Below are 12458 nucleotides of genomic sequence, written 5' to 3' on the forward strand. Positions count from 1 at the left end.
TTGGCTGACTGTCACAGTCATTCATGATATATGGCATTTCTCCTGTGCACCAGAACACAATCATTTCATAGGTGCTACAGTCAGGTGCCCCATATAGATCTAAAAAATATAGAGTCCCCTCTAACTAACTTTTGTGACCCCACATGGAGGTAATTGGATCAAATCACCACAGGCAATGAGTTTTGGAAAGGGCAAACACACCCAAATGGGACTTTGCATGGATCTGTGACCTCTGCACGAATAGACAGAAACAAATACTATAACAGAAAAAAATGCCCACTCCAGAAAAGGCAGCCCAAGACAAGAACGCCCATGAAGCTGCCTTAGAGGAGGCCAACTAGCGCACCGAAAACTACCCCAGAAGTGATCACTGAGGTGCAGATAGTTATATGGCAAAAGGGGTCACCTTACAGCGGCATTAATGCCAAGCACTAAATGCAGTATATGTCGGTCCCCAACACCCAGTTCCATGTCCCCTCCCTCAAGCAGACCTCTGACCATTCAATACCATATGACGACAGAGACCTGTAACATGCAGTAGCTCATCGTCAGGCAGGCTATCAGCCAGCAAAATGGATGATTATTTCAAGAAATCCATTATGACCAACCTTTCTACCACCAACATCCACTCAAACATTTGGGACTGTAGATGTGAGTGAGGTGCGAGTTAGCAGGTGTACAGCTAATGGGTGGCACCTGAATGTGCATTAAGAGGCTACACTCTACCTAATCTGGCATAACCTCAACTTGTTTCACCTAAATATCTCAAGTTATTTAAAAACAAATCCTCCTCTGAGCGGAGAGATCTGAGCTTGCAGAGCAATATATTACGATGGTCGACAGTATGAGACAGTTTGTAGAACACTTAAAACTTGCTAGGTCTGGACCCAGGGAACACAGAAAATACTATCTACAAAGCTAGAGTTAAATTGATCAGGCAAGTTCATCAGACACTGACGTTTTCTACAGGTTGGAAACAAGTCAAGCTCTGATCTGACGGCACCAGAGCATCCTCTCCAGAGGAACCAACTAATCAAGAGACAGGTCTGGCTCTTTACCTCTGAAACACCATCTCACATGGATCCGCTATCCAACTTTTTGGAAGAGAACCATTTTTTGCAGCACATTCGATGGGACCTCTGTCCACAGCATAGTGCTGAGACAGCTTTAATATCGGAGATCATTACATGTACTCAGGATGAAGGTAAAGGTGCTGCTTTTATATTGCTTGATTTATCTGCAGCATTCAATACCGCCTCCCACCGATTCTTCTTCCATGTGTAGTAGAGCTGGTCATCACATGATGGGCCTGGAGTTGAATTAAATCCTATTTGGTGGAAGGAGAGTAGGCTATTTGGCTGGCGTCCACTAGCAGGGAATTAATGTAGTGCAGCAAGGGTGATCACTCGGCCGCACATTATTAATCATCTATATGGCACCCCTAGCTAAACTCATTGAATCCTTTGGGTGATTACGGTCTCCTATGCTGATGATACTCAACTGCTCTGGATGTCTGACCCCAAATTCAGCACACACAGTGTAATGCTAGAGGCACTCTTATGGTTTGACACCTCGTGATGACCTTTGACTACCATGATTTTAATTGTCTTTTGACCCTAGCCTGAATGTACGACATCCTGCATATGCCTTTTTTCACTTGAAGGTTTAATATTGCAGTCTTAAAGTGAGAGCTGTCACAGATTAGAACAGCTGCCAGGAACAGAACGTGTGGAATGTGCATTTGAAAGCATGAGAGCGAGAGGTGTGGAATGTACCTTTTGGTCTCAAAGTGCAGTGTTATGAGCAGTGGTGCTCAAATGTGCATTGTGTTGTACGTTGGGAAGTATTATGAAGTTCTTACTATTTGTTTTGACATGCCCTCACAGACAAACTGAATAATGTAGTATGTTTAGTATTACTACGATAGTACTACCTACATACTGCTAAATGCTATTGTCAAACCGACATGTGCGCACATACATTGTTTATGTTTTTATGCTAAATGTTAGAGGCACAAGGGAGTGGCTAGAAAATGGGGAATACTTATGACTAAATAGGTGGGGTTTACGGAGAGGTTTAGGGAGAGGCATGCACCTACCTAAAAAAGAGTAGGCCCATTCTTTTTTGAAAAAGTTGCTTCTAAAATAACTACAACAAAAAGGTCACAAAATAGTCGTAAATATACTCCTTCGCAAGCCTGGAGTAAGTTCAGCACCATACATGCCCAACCACTGTTCCTGAAATACCCTCCTATTGAAAATAACGAAGGCAGGGAACCCCTTAGAAAATAATGTTAACATTAATTAATTTATTTCGACTTTAAAAAAATATATATAACATTTAGTGTAATGTTAAAAGTTTATGTATATAAATAAATATTTTATTATAACATTTGTTCACCCTTAATTTAAAAATAAATGTAAATTTATTTTTCAAAAGTAATTGATTCATTTAAATATATGTTATACATAATGTTTAACACATTTTATTATATAACTACATATAAATATTTGGCTTAAGTGATATTTGCTCTAAATAATTCTTTAAAAAACTCATTCAAATTAATACACATAATCTAACATTTTAATTCATAATTTAGTAGTGCTGTAGATTTTTAAATTTTGCTTTATGTTTAAAATAAATTTATAAAAAGAATCTACATTAATATGGAACATAAAATATTTTTAACCAACATGTTTTGTTTCTTAAATAAACAATTTAAATTTTCCATATGCTTTACCAAGGGGCTTTCCCCCCTGTGGTGGAGAGGTCTGCCTACATGTGAAAAGTTACAAGTAGTAACTTTACACTCGTAAATTTGACTTCACCTCCTATTTCTGGTGATGGAAACATATAAGCCTACACTTTGTAGTAAAGGTACACTCAGACATAGTGACTAGCCAAAGTAGTACATTTACTACCAAGAGTAAGAGTAAATTTACAAGCGTACATTTACTCATGTGTATATTTACCTTTGTGAATAGGCCCCTATAAGTAATTATGCAGCCTAATTTATCATGCCTACTTTGCCAGCCGGTAAGGCACTAAGCTGTGCTCCAACTTTACATGTCTGAATAAGAGGTGCAAAAACAGGTGTAAGAAGGGTTGATAAAAATCTCTTTTGGCATTCTAAGTGCTACTGTTGGTCTGTCATTTTAGTGTCTTCAGAGATGCAAACCATCCCCCCAGTATATCTCAACAGTGTTCTCTCCACCTGATCTTTTAAAGGAATAGCACACTTGCTTGTGTCACTGTGTGTGATTGGTGCTTACCCCCATTGGTTTCTTGAAGTACACTAGGTGTGCCCATGTGGAGATCAGAACTCAGAGTTCATGCATTTCTAGTTTAAAGCATTTCCCTGGCGGATGAGTGGGGCAGTGATTGAACATGAATCTACTATCTGTCAGTCTAACAGTTCAGTGTCTCTACACTCGAAGAAACAAGTGCAGTAGATGTGCACAATTGTGCATCTACTGCTGGGATGGCACCAGAATTTCTACATTGGTCGTGTAGACTAGCAGATTTCTACCCCGAGAACTGTGAGGGCTGAAAGTCACCAATGTTCTGGGAATTTACTGCAAAGAGCCGTTTGTTGGTAAGATTGTTAGGCACAAGATTATTTTTTGCATGACATGTAGTGGATTTTGGACACTATGAACCCATCATTGATATTGCTGAAGTACTTGAGTTGATGTGTAACGTGTTCTCTTGAAATAAGATAACGGCAATTGCCATGTGCAGGTGTTACTTGTTTCTTTTTTCTGACACCATCAATATATTGGAGTTCATAAGGACTGGTGGCTCCTTGACTGATGCAGAAAGCAGCAGTCAGGGCCTAAATGATTATAACAGCTCCCTCATGTGCACTTAGTAAGGAGCTATATTTTGTTCTGAAGAAGGCACTGAATTGTTTCTAAAACTGTGGGAGCACTGAAACACGTAGACACTCATAATGGGCGAGAAATTGTGTGTACCTAACTCATGAAGAATTGCTTAGTAATGGATTTACCCTAACCTGAGGTGCCCTTATAATACTATGAAAATCACTGATTACTGGCTACAATTCCATCATCTGTTAAGATGCCGGATTCAATAGATCTTTGTGATTAAAACATACCACGCTATCTTGAGCACAAGGCCAAAGGTGGAGAGGCTGCACACAAATGTTACATTTGTACATGAAATAAGGTGGAAAGGAAGTTAGGACAAACATAATCCAAACATTGCAGCATGTTTTAATGAATTGGCCCATATGAAAAACCTAGGCCCATGCCAATAATCCGTATCATACTGAGGCCTTTCGTAAATCTTCAAGGGTCCACTGATGGGAGTACATACTGCAGACAACCTTTCCAGTCCAATTCTGAAGTGTTGTTTTGGTATTAGTACATCTAATCAGCCTAGATGTACATTAATGGTCCACAGGCAGTTCTCGAAGCTGAATGATTTAAGTCCGGTGGACTGACAACAAGTAACATAGCAGCCACTGTTCCAGAGTGGAGCATCAACAGCTGTTCTAGAGTGGGGAATCAACAGCTGTTCCAGAGTGAAGCATCCACAGCTGTTCCAGAGCGGGGATCAACAGCTGTTCCAGAGTGCAGCATCAACAGCTGTTCCAGAGTGGAGCATCAACAGCTGTTCCAGAGTGGAGCATCAACAGCTGTTCCAGAGTGGAGCATCAACAGCTGTTCCAGAGTGGAGCATCAACAGCTGTTCCAGAGAGGAGCATCAAGAGCTGTTCCAGAGTGGGGAATCCACAGCTGTTCCAGAGTGCAGCATCGACAGCTGTTCCAGAGTGGAGCATCAACAGCTGTTCCAGAGAGGAGCATCAACAGCTGTTGCAGAGTGCAGCATCAACAACTGTTCTAGAGTGGAGCATCAACAGCTGTTCGAGAGGAGCATCAACAGCTGTTTCAGAGTGGAGCATCAACAACTGTTCCAGAGAGGAGCATCAACAGCTGTTCCAGAGTGGGGAATCCACAGCTGTTCCAGAGTGGAGCATCAACAGCTGTTCCAGAGTGGAGCATCAACAGCTGTTCCAGAGAGGAGCACCAACAGCTGTTCCAGAGTGGAGCATCAACAGCTGTTCCAGAGTGGGGAATCAACAGCTGTTCCAGAGTGAAGCATCCACAGCTGTTCCAGAGCGGGCATCAACAGCTGCTCCAGAGCGGGCATCAACAGCTGTTCCAGAGTGGAGCACCAACAGCTGTTCCAGAGTGGAGCATCAACAGCTGTTCCAGAGAGGAGCATCCACAGCTGTTCCAGAGTGGGGAATCCACAGCTGTTCCAGAGTGGAGCATCCACAGCTGTTCCAGAGTGAAGCATCCACAGCTGTTCTAGAGTGGAGCATCAACAGCTGTTCGATAGGAGCATCAACAGCTGTTTCAGAGTGGAGCATCAACAGCTGTTCCAGAGAGGAGCATCAACAGCTCAATCTAATGCCAAGGTAATCAACCAATACTACTTTTCTAGGATTAAAGAACATTGGTATAGTTTTGGTATAGGATTTATGGCTACAATAATTAAAAATACACCAGGATTTACAGTCCCCTATGGTTCGCGACTGTAGGACTGCGCCATCTACAAGCAATAAGATTAGTATCGGTAACCCTGTCGCCCAAGGTGCATCACACTGTGCCACATGTATTTATTCAAATACTTCATTAATAAACACATTAAAGAGCTGGGGCGCCACTAAACAACATTGACTAACACCTTGTTTTATTAAGAAGCACCTTGACACCTCTGTCAGGTGCATAGTTGTCAGCATACAGTGACCTAATAATTGTCAAACGTAGTCTTGTGAGCTACAAATGCTGCAAAGAGTACCCTTCCAGAGGTGGGCATATTTCATCATTATTCAATTCTAAAAGGGTGTTTCACTGCCCATATACTGATGGTACCGTACAAACAATTTAATAACACTTTACTTTAGATTTTGGTACCTTAGCAATCAGAATGATGGGGTAATAGCAGTGGTGTTTCTACAACGATTTATAGAATGTAGGGCCAATCTCTACCTACTGCAAGACCCTTGAGGTCACATCCTCGATTTATTAAAAACAAATGTCAGAGAGGACTTGGTTCCCATCTAGCGCCTTATTATTTTCTCTGGGCTTCTAATCCCACAAATGCTACTAAGAGAGAGCAGTAACCAAACCCATTGACTAGGGGTGTTATCGAACGCCAGGTTTCTTGAAGACAACATGGCCTCCACTATAGACCGAATGCAGGCGGGGACATGGTCTACATCTTAAAGGGGGTCAAAGATTTTCTTGCCGCAGGTGCAGTGAATGCCCGCAGCTAACTATAGGGGGTCCCTTGGGGGCTACTGGAACTTCCCTTTCCCTCCTGTGAATGAGTGCCATCAGGGAGCACACTGAGTGAGCGCTACATCTTTCAGCACACTATCAGTGCGCTTTTTGACTCCTCCTGTGCATCACAGAGAAAAATGATCCTCATTTGCATAGGGCAACGCCCCATGCAAATGAGGTAACAGCCCCTTGCGTCGCGCCAGCACACACCCAGAGTCGGGTGCTGAAAGGGCTGTGCAACTGTCCGAGGCGCCTTCTGTAATACCAAAGTTTCCCAGGGGCGCAGAATGCGGCACACAAGCCCGTTGAGCCCTCGGGGCACTTTGTTATACAGCCCTAGATGTGCTTTCAAATAAGGGTTTACCGGTTCTAACTTCTAAGACCCAATGTTTGCTGCAGGTCAAGATAACATTTTAATCCCACCTACGATTGCAAAAATGGAAAAACTTCTAGATTCTTTTCACTCTAAAAATGAGACCTTGATACCCAAGTACAAAAGTTAAAAAGAAAGATTTGTAAGTAGCAAAAAATCATGACCCGCCAAATATGAATCGCTATTAATGAATCGTTCTGATTCACAGTCACATTTAATCAAAACAAAAAATCTGAATTGGTCAAATTTGGAAACTGCGAATATTGCACCACCAGTCGGTGGGGACATAAACAGGAAGGGAGCCAGATGTTTTTTGTTTCTGAAGTGAGAGGAGCAGCAAAGGCCTGGTTTGTCTTAATACAGAATATACCATAGATATGGTAAAGCAGGACTCGCATGATGATGCGGCAAGGAAAAGAAAATTCAGCAACACTGAACTAGAAATACTGATCGAAGACTGTGTATCAGAAAATGAGAAGCTTTTTGAGAAATATTCCTTTAACGTGCCTGAGGCCACAAAGGAATGAATATGGTCCACGATCCGTAAGTGAATGAAAGTAGTTGGGTAACTGGAGGACCACCAAAAAATTTAGGAAAACTGCACTTAAGGATCAAAGAACCTTTGGCTTCCAGAAGGTCAGATATGAGTCTCACTGAAGGAGGCAGCAGCACAGAACACTTGCCCACACCACTGCAGGAGATGAGTACACCCACCTTTAAAATGAGACACATTGGTGGTGTCCGTTCCATTGTCAATTCAGTCCCAGTGACAACTCCTAGTAAGTTAACACAGTTTATTATATTTTTTTAATCTCATATTTAATACATTTTTGATACTTATGCATTTGGGTAAAAATGTTATGAAAAAAATCAATTCATTATTATATTAGACATATAAAAAGTGTACTATGGGAGGTGTACTTTCATAGGTGTTCCTCATTAAATACAAGTGAAAAAATTTAAACACAAGTCTTTTTTGTTCAGAGAACCAGCTGCACAAATTGCAAACGAAGATTCATATCCGAATGTGTGTGAGCCTTTACCAGCCCACAACCACGCACATGGCCATTCAGACTGAGCAGAACAAGAAGCACAGGCTGGCCTCGCGGGGAGCTTGGGCACACGGTGGGCTCGAGATGTGGACTTGTCACTTACCTCGAGTTCTCTTGGGTGCAGTGTGGATCCTGGGAGCGGGAGTGAGCTGATGATGGAGGCGAGAAACTCATCTCTGGTTTAATTGGTTATGTTCCCCTAGTTTTTGGATGGTTATAGTGCAGTGCTTCCCAGCCTGTGGTTCGGGGATGCCGGGGGGTCTGCAACTACTCAGAAAATTAAATAAAATGAATAGATTAGGGCAGTGGTTCCCAAACTTTTTTGACCTGTGGCTCCCTTGACCTAATTGGCAGTTGGCCGTGGCTCCCCACCATTGTTTTACCGGTGGGTGGGATGTAAGCCCGACCTCGGAAGTACTTCCCGTTTTCTCCCTAAAATTAATTGGGATGAAGCTGATGAAGGAATGTAAAAAAGACAAACTACAAGCCCAAGAATGCACTTTTAACAGCTAAAAAAAGAGCCAAAGAGCAGCTATATGCGTGCCTGTTCTGTGCTGTAAAGGAAGCTTGCATTGTTGCAACCTGTTTTATGGTCAGTTAATGACGCTTTGTGAAACTTTCAATTATGACAAAGCCTGTTAAAAGCATCTTCTATTGATTCCCTCATCATTTTTGTTTCTCCACCTCTTGAGCTGCCTTTCCTCTTCAGACATTCTTTTGCTCCCCTCTCTCGGCCTTTATGTCCTGCTTTCCTTCTCTTCCCCTTTGATTCTTTCACACTTTGTTTTACCCCGCGTATTCCTTCTTCCACCTGTTGCTTGCCCTTATTTTCTTAGACTTAAAGTATTAGTGACACTTTTAGTTTACTGTATTTCTCATCCCTCTGTCGCACTCCTCTTCCCAGAAATAAAACATGTGGGCCAGTCTGGGGTGATTTAACAGCCTCTCCGATGCCCAGTTTGCTGCAGTCTGAGCTGCACTTATATCAGCACTGCGATGTCGCGTCCGAGGTAGTAAGGAAGCGCTAGCTAGTGTAAGAAATAGGGTAGTACCAGTTCCAGATGAGGTACTGATACTCATTTAATACCTGCACCAAGAAAGTGTTGAGCTATAAGACTGTCACAAGAGAACTACTACTTTTTGCAACTATTTTAATATAAATGAATGTGAATGCTATATGTTCATCGTTTATGCTGCATGGCTAACAAGAAAGATCAATAAGTATATATTGACATGAGCGGCACAATCTTTCTGAATAATTTATTGAACAACACAGCTAATCAGAGTAAACAGCTGCAAACATCACAGAGTTTTGGGATATAAAATAGAGGTTTGAAGTTCAGCCTACCTTAAGCAATGAAGAGGGAATAGAAAATAATTTTCTTCGACTGAAGATTTGCACAGAGGAGCAGTCTCGTTTTTTAGCTGGTGACTACAGTCTCCTATTGTCACTAATATGGTGAAATATTCGGAGGGAAGAACGAGAAACTGCTTTCACTGAGGCTGAAAAGGAAACCGGTTATTTCAGTTTTATTACATGCTTCCTGTCCGGCCTTGGCAGAGGGTCAGTCAAGACTGGGGCTGGGCAATTAATCCTGGCTGCAATATTTCCACAGCGAGTTTGCCCACTGTAATTTCTGGCTTATAAAATCCAGCGCTCGTTTCTTCATACGAACAAAGTGCGGGAACAACAGCCAGCATAAATAACTAACGTGCTGTGTGAAGTTGTATCTGTATCAGTATTTTAAATTTTTCTCTTGATTGGAAATGTCACCAGTATGTGTTTATCCCCCCACATAACTCTTGTTCCCCCAGGAAGCTTTACTGCACCAGAAATTTCATACATATGCACCTGTTTGTGTCATTTGTTCTGCAAGCCGCCGTGCTCATTAAGAATGCTGTCCTGTTCACTGACGAGACTGCAGACCACTGCACATTGTTAAACAGTAACTGTGTATTTTTGTCCCTTTTAAACTCAACATGTCAAAATAAATGAGTCAATGAGAGAGCAGTGTCAGCCCTCTTACCTACTTGTAGTGAAGAGGGTCCCCAGAGGTGCGGCAGAACAGGGCCAGCAATAAGTCAATCATAGCTGAGAATGCGGAGGCTACGTGAAAGCGCGAATGGTGGCCGTGCGCTCCTGGGCAAAACCATGTTGCCGGATTATGTACGAGGCATTTGTAACTCTCCCGTTTTTTGCTTCGGCTGGAATAAGCTTCACTTGCAGCCTTCAGGCTGAAAGGTAGGGTTTCAAAAGATGCACACTTTTTTTCCGAGCCCACAGCAACAGCGTGATTTCAAGCTTCCTCTGCATACGGCCTCATGGTATCTTTTTCCACATTGTGCGCGGTGCCCCTGGCAGCTACTAACGGCGCACCGGGGCGCCGCGGCGCACAGTTTGGGAACCACCGGATTAGGGGGTACCGATTGGTTGCACACTCCGGGTTCACCACTGGGTCCAGAGGGGTTGGTATTCTGGTCCGGTCTTCCCTCCCTCTAGAGATTGATAATGTCATCCTTGACGACAGAGGGCGTTATGCCGCCCTGACCGGTAGGTGGGAGGGTAAGACTCTTTCCTTAGTCACGGTATATGTTCCCCCAGGCCTCCAGACCTCCACTTTCTCTGATGTTGGTCGGATGTTGCTGGAACTCCCCGATAGTCTTCTCCTCATGGGTGGGGACTTCAACTCCGTGCTGTCCGGCGATCTGGATCGCCACCCCCCCAGGGCCCTTCCCGTTTCCCAATCATGGCTTGGTGGGTTTTTGGACACCTTTGGTCTGGTGGATTGCTGGAGGTTAATGCATCCGACGCAATGTCAATACACCTTCCACTCCGGGGCACATGGGAGTCTCTCCAGGCTTGATTACTTCCTCATGCCCGCGGCCCAGTCCCCCCACGTTGGGGAGGTAAGACACTTGGCCTGGGGCATTTCAGATCACTCCCCTGTGTGGCTTCTTTTCGACACAGGGACGCAAGCCGCAGGGCGGATCGCCCCTATTAACCCCTGGCATCTGCGCAACCCCAAGACTCGCAACAGCCTCATTAAGTCGCTCGACCACTACTTCCTGGAGAACGAGGGGTCTGTTTCGTCCTCAGTGTCCCTGTGGGAAGCCTTCAAAACTGTTATTCTTGAACAGGCCCTCTCTTTAATAGTCGAGGCCAAGAAAGCTAGGAATGAGGAGGTCGTGAAGCTGGAGGCCGAAATACTGGAGTTGGAGGCTGATCTGGACTTGGGTGTTACCCAGGATAGGCTCCACGCCCTTAGCTTGAAACAGTTTGAATATAAATCCCTTGTTACGGATGCTGCCAAGACAATGTACAGGGAACAGCAAGGTAGACTGTATGATGTCGGGGATAAGGCGGGTAAATTGATTGCATGGCTTGATAAGAAGGAGAGAGCGAACCGTGTGGTCCCTGTGCTCCAGAATTCTGACGGTGTGCATGTGACTGACCCTGGCGAGATTGTGGAGTGTTTTGCTGACTATTTTCGTGTGGTCTACTCCCAGTTGTCCGATAGAGATGAGGATGACTCTCGTTTCTTGTTGAGGGACATTGCGCTGCCCTGCCTGTCTGCAGCGGATCGAGAGCGCATGGATGCATCGTTGTCGGCCGACGAGATTGCTACCGCGATTCGTTCCCTTCGTTCTGGCAAAGCAATGGCCCCAATGGATTGCCTATTGAATTGTACAAATTGCGCCCGGATAAAGTCGCACCGTTTCTCCGTGATATGTTTCTGGAGTCGCGTGAGCTTGGTTCCCTCCCTTGTGACCAGCGTCTGGCCACTATAGTTGTGATTCCTAAGGAGGGCAAGCCTCGTGATCGTTGTGCCTCATACAGGCCTATTTCCCTATTGAATGCTGAACCGAAGATTCTCGCCAAGGTCCTTGCTAATCACTTACTCGCTGTTATCTGTGGCCTGATTCATCCGGATCAATCGGGTTTCATTCCGCACCGGAACACCGCTCTCAACTTGCGGCGCTTGCATGGCGTTCTCGCCAGGGCGGAGTTTCTCTCTGAGCCAGCCATCTTGGCTTCCTTGGACGCCACGATGGCCTTTGATACGATAGAATGGCCATATCTTTGGGCCACTCTGGCGAAGTTCGGTTTCGGTGCGGGATTTATTAGTTGGGTGAGACTTCTATATACGGATCCACTAGCTCAGGTTGTTGTCAATGGTAGGGTGTCCCAGCCCTTCGCTCTCGGGAGGGGTACTAGGCAGGGGTGTCCGTTGTCCCCCTCTGCTCTTTGCTCTTGCCCTGGAGCCGCTTGCAGCCTGGCTCCGATGGGAACCATCGATAAAGGGCATTCAGTGGGCCCCTGACTTTGAAGACCGGTTTTCGTTGTACGCCGACGATATTCTCTTGTACCTCACCTCCCCGCGGGAATCCCTTAACGTCCTATTTGATGTCCTCACTTCTTTCGGTAAAAACTCCGGTTTGATTATTAATTGGTCTAAATCGTGTGTGTATGTTATCTCAGGTGGCCTTCCCCCCTTACCGTATAGGTTTCCCATTCACATTTCGCGATCCGGTTTCAAGTACTTGGGGGTCTACGTATCGTTGGACCCGGCGGTCCGCCACGAGCATAATCTCCTTCCTCCTCTCCGGCGATTGAAGTTGGACGTGGCTCGGTGGCGTAGCTTGCCGTTGTCGCCACTCGGTCGAGCGGCACTTTTTAAAATGATGTCCCTGCCCCGATTTCTCTATACACTCCAGAAC

Source organism: Triturus cristatus, chromosome 12 (genome assembly GCF_964204655.1).
Source record: "Triturus cristatus chromosome 12, aTriCri1.1, whole genome shotgun sequence".
NCBI classification, from domain to species: domain Eukaryota; kingdom Metazoa; phylum Chordata; class Amphibia; order Caudata; family Salamandridae; genus Triturus; species Triturus cristatus.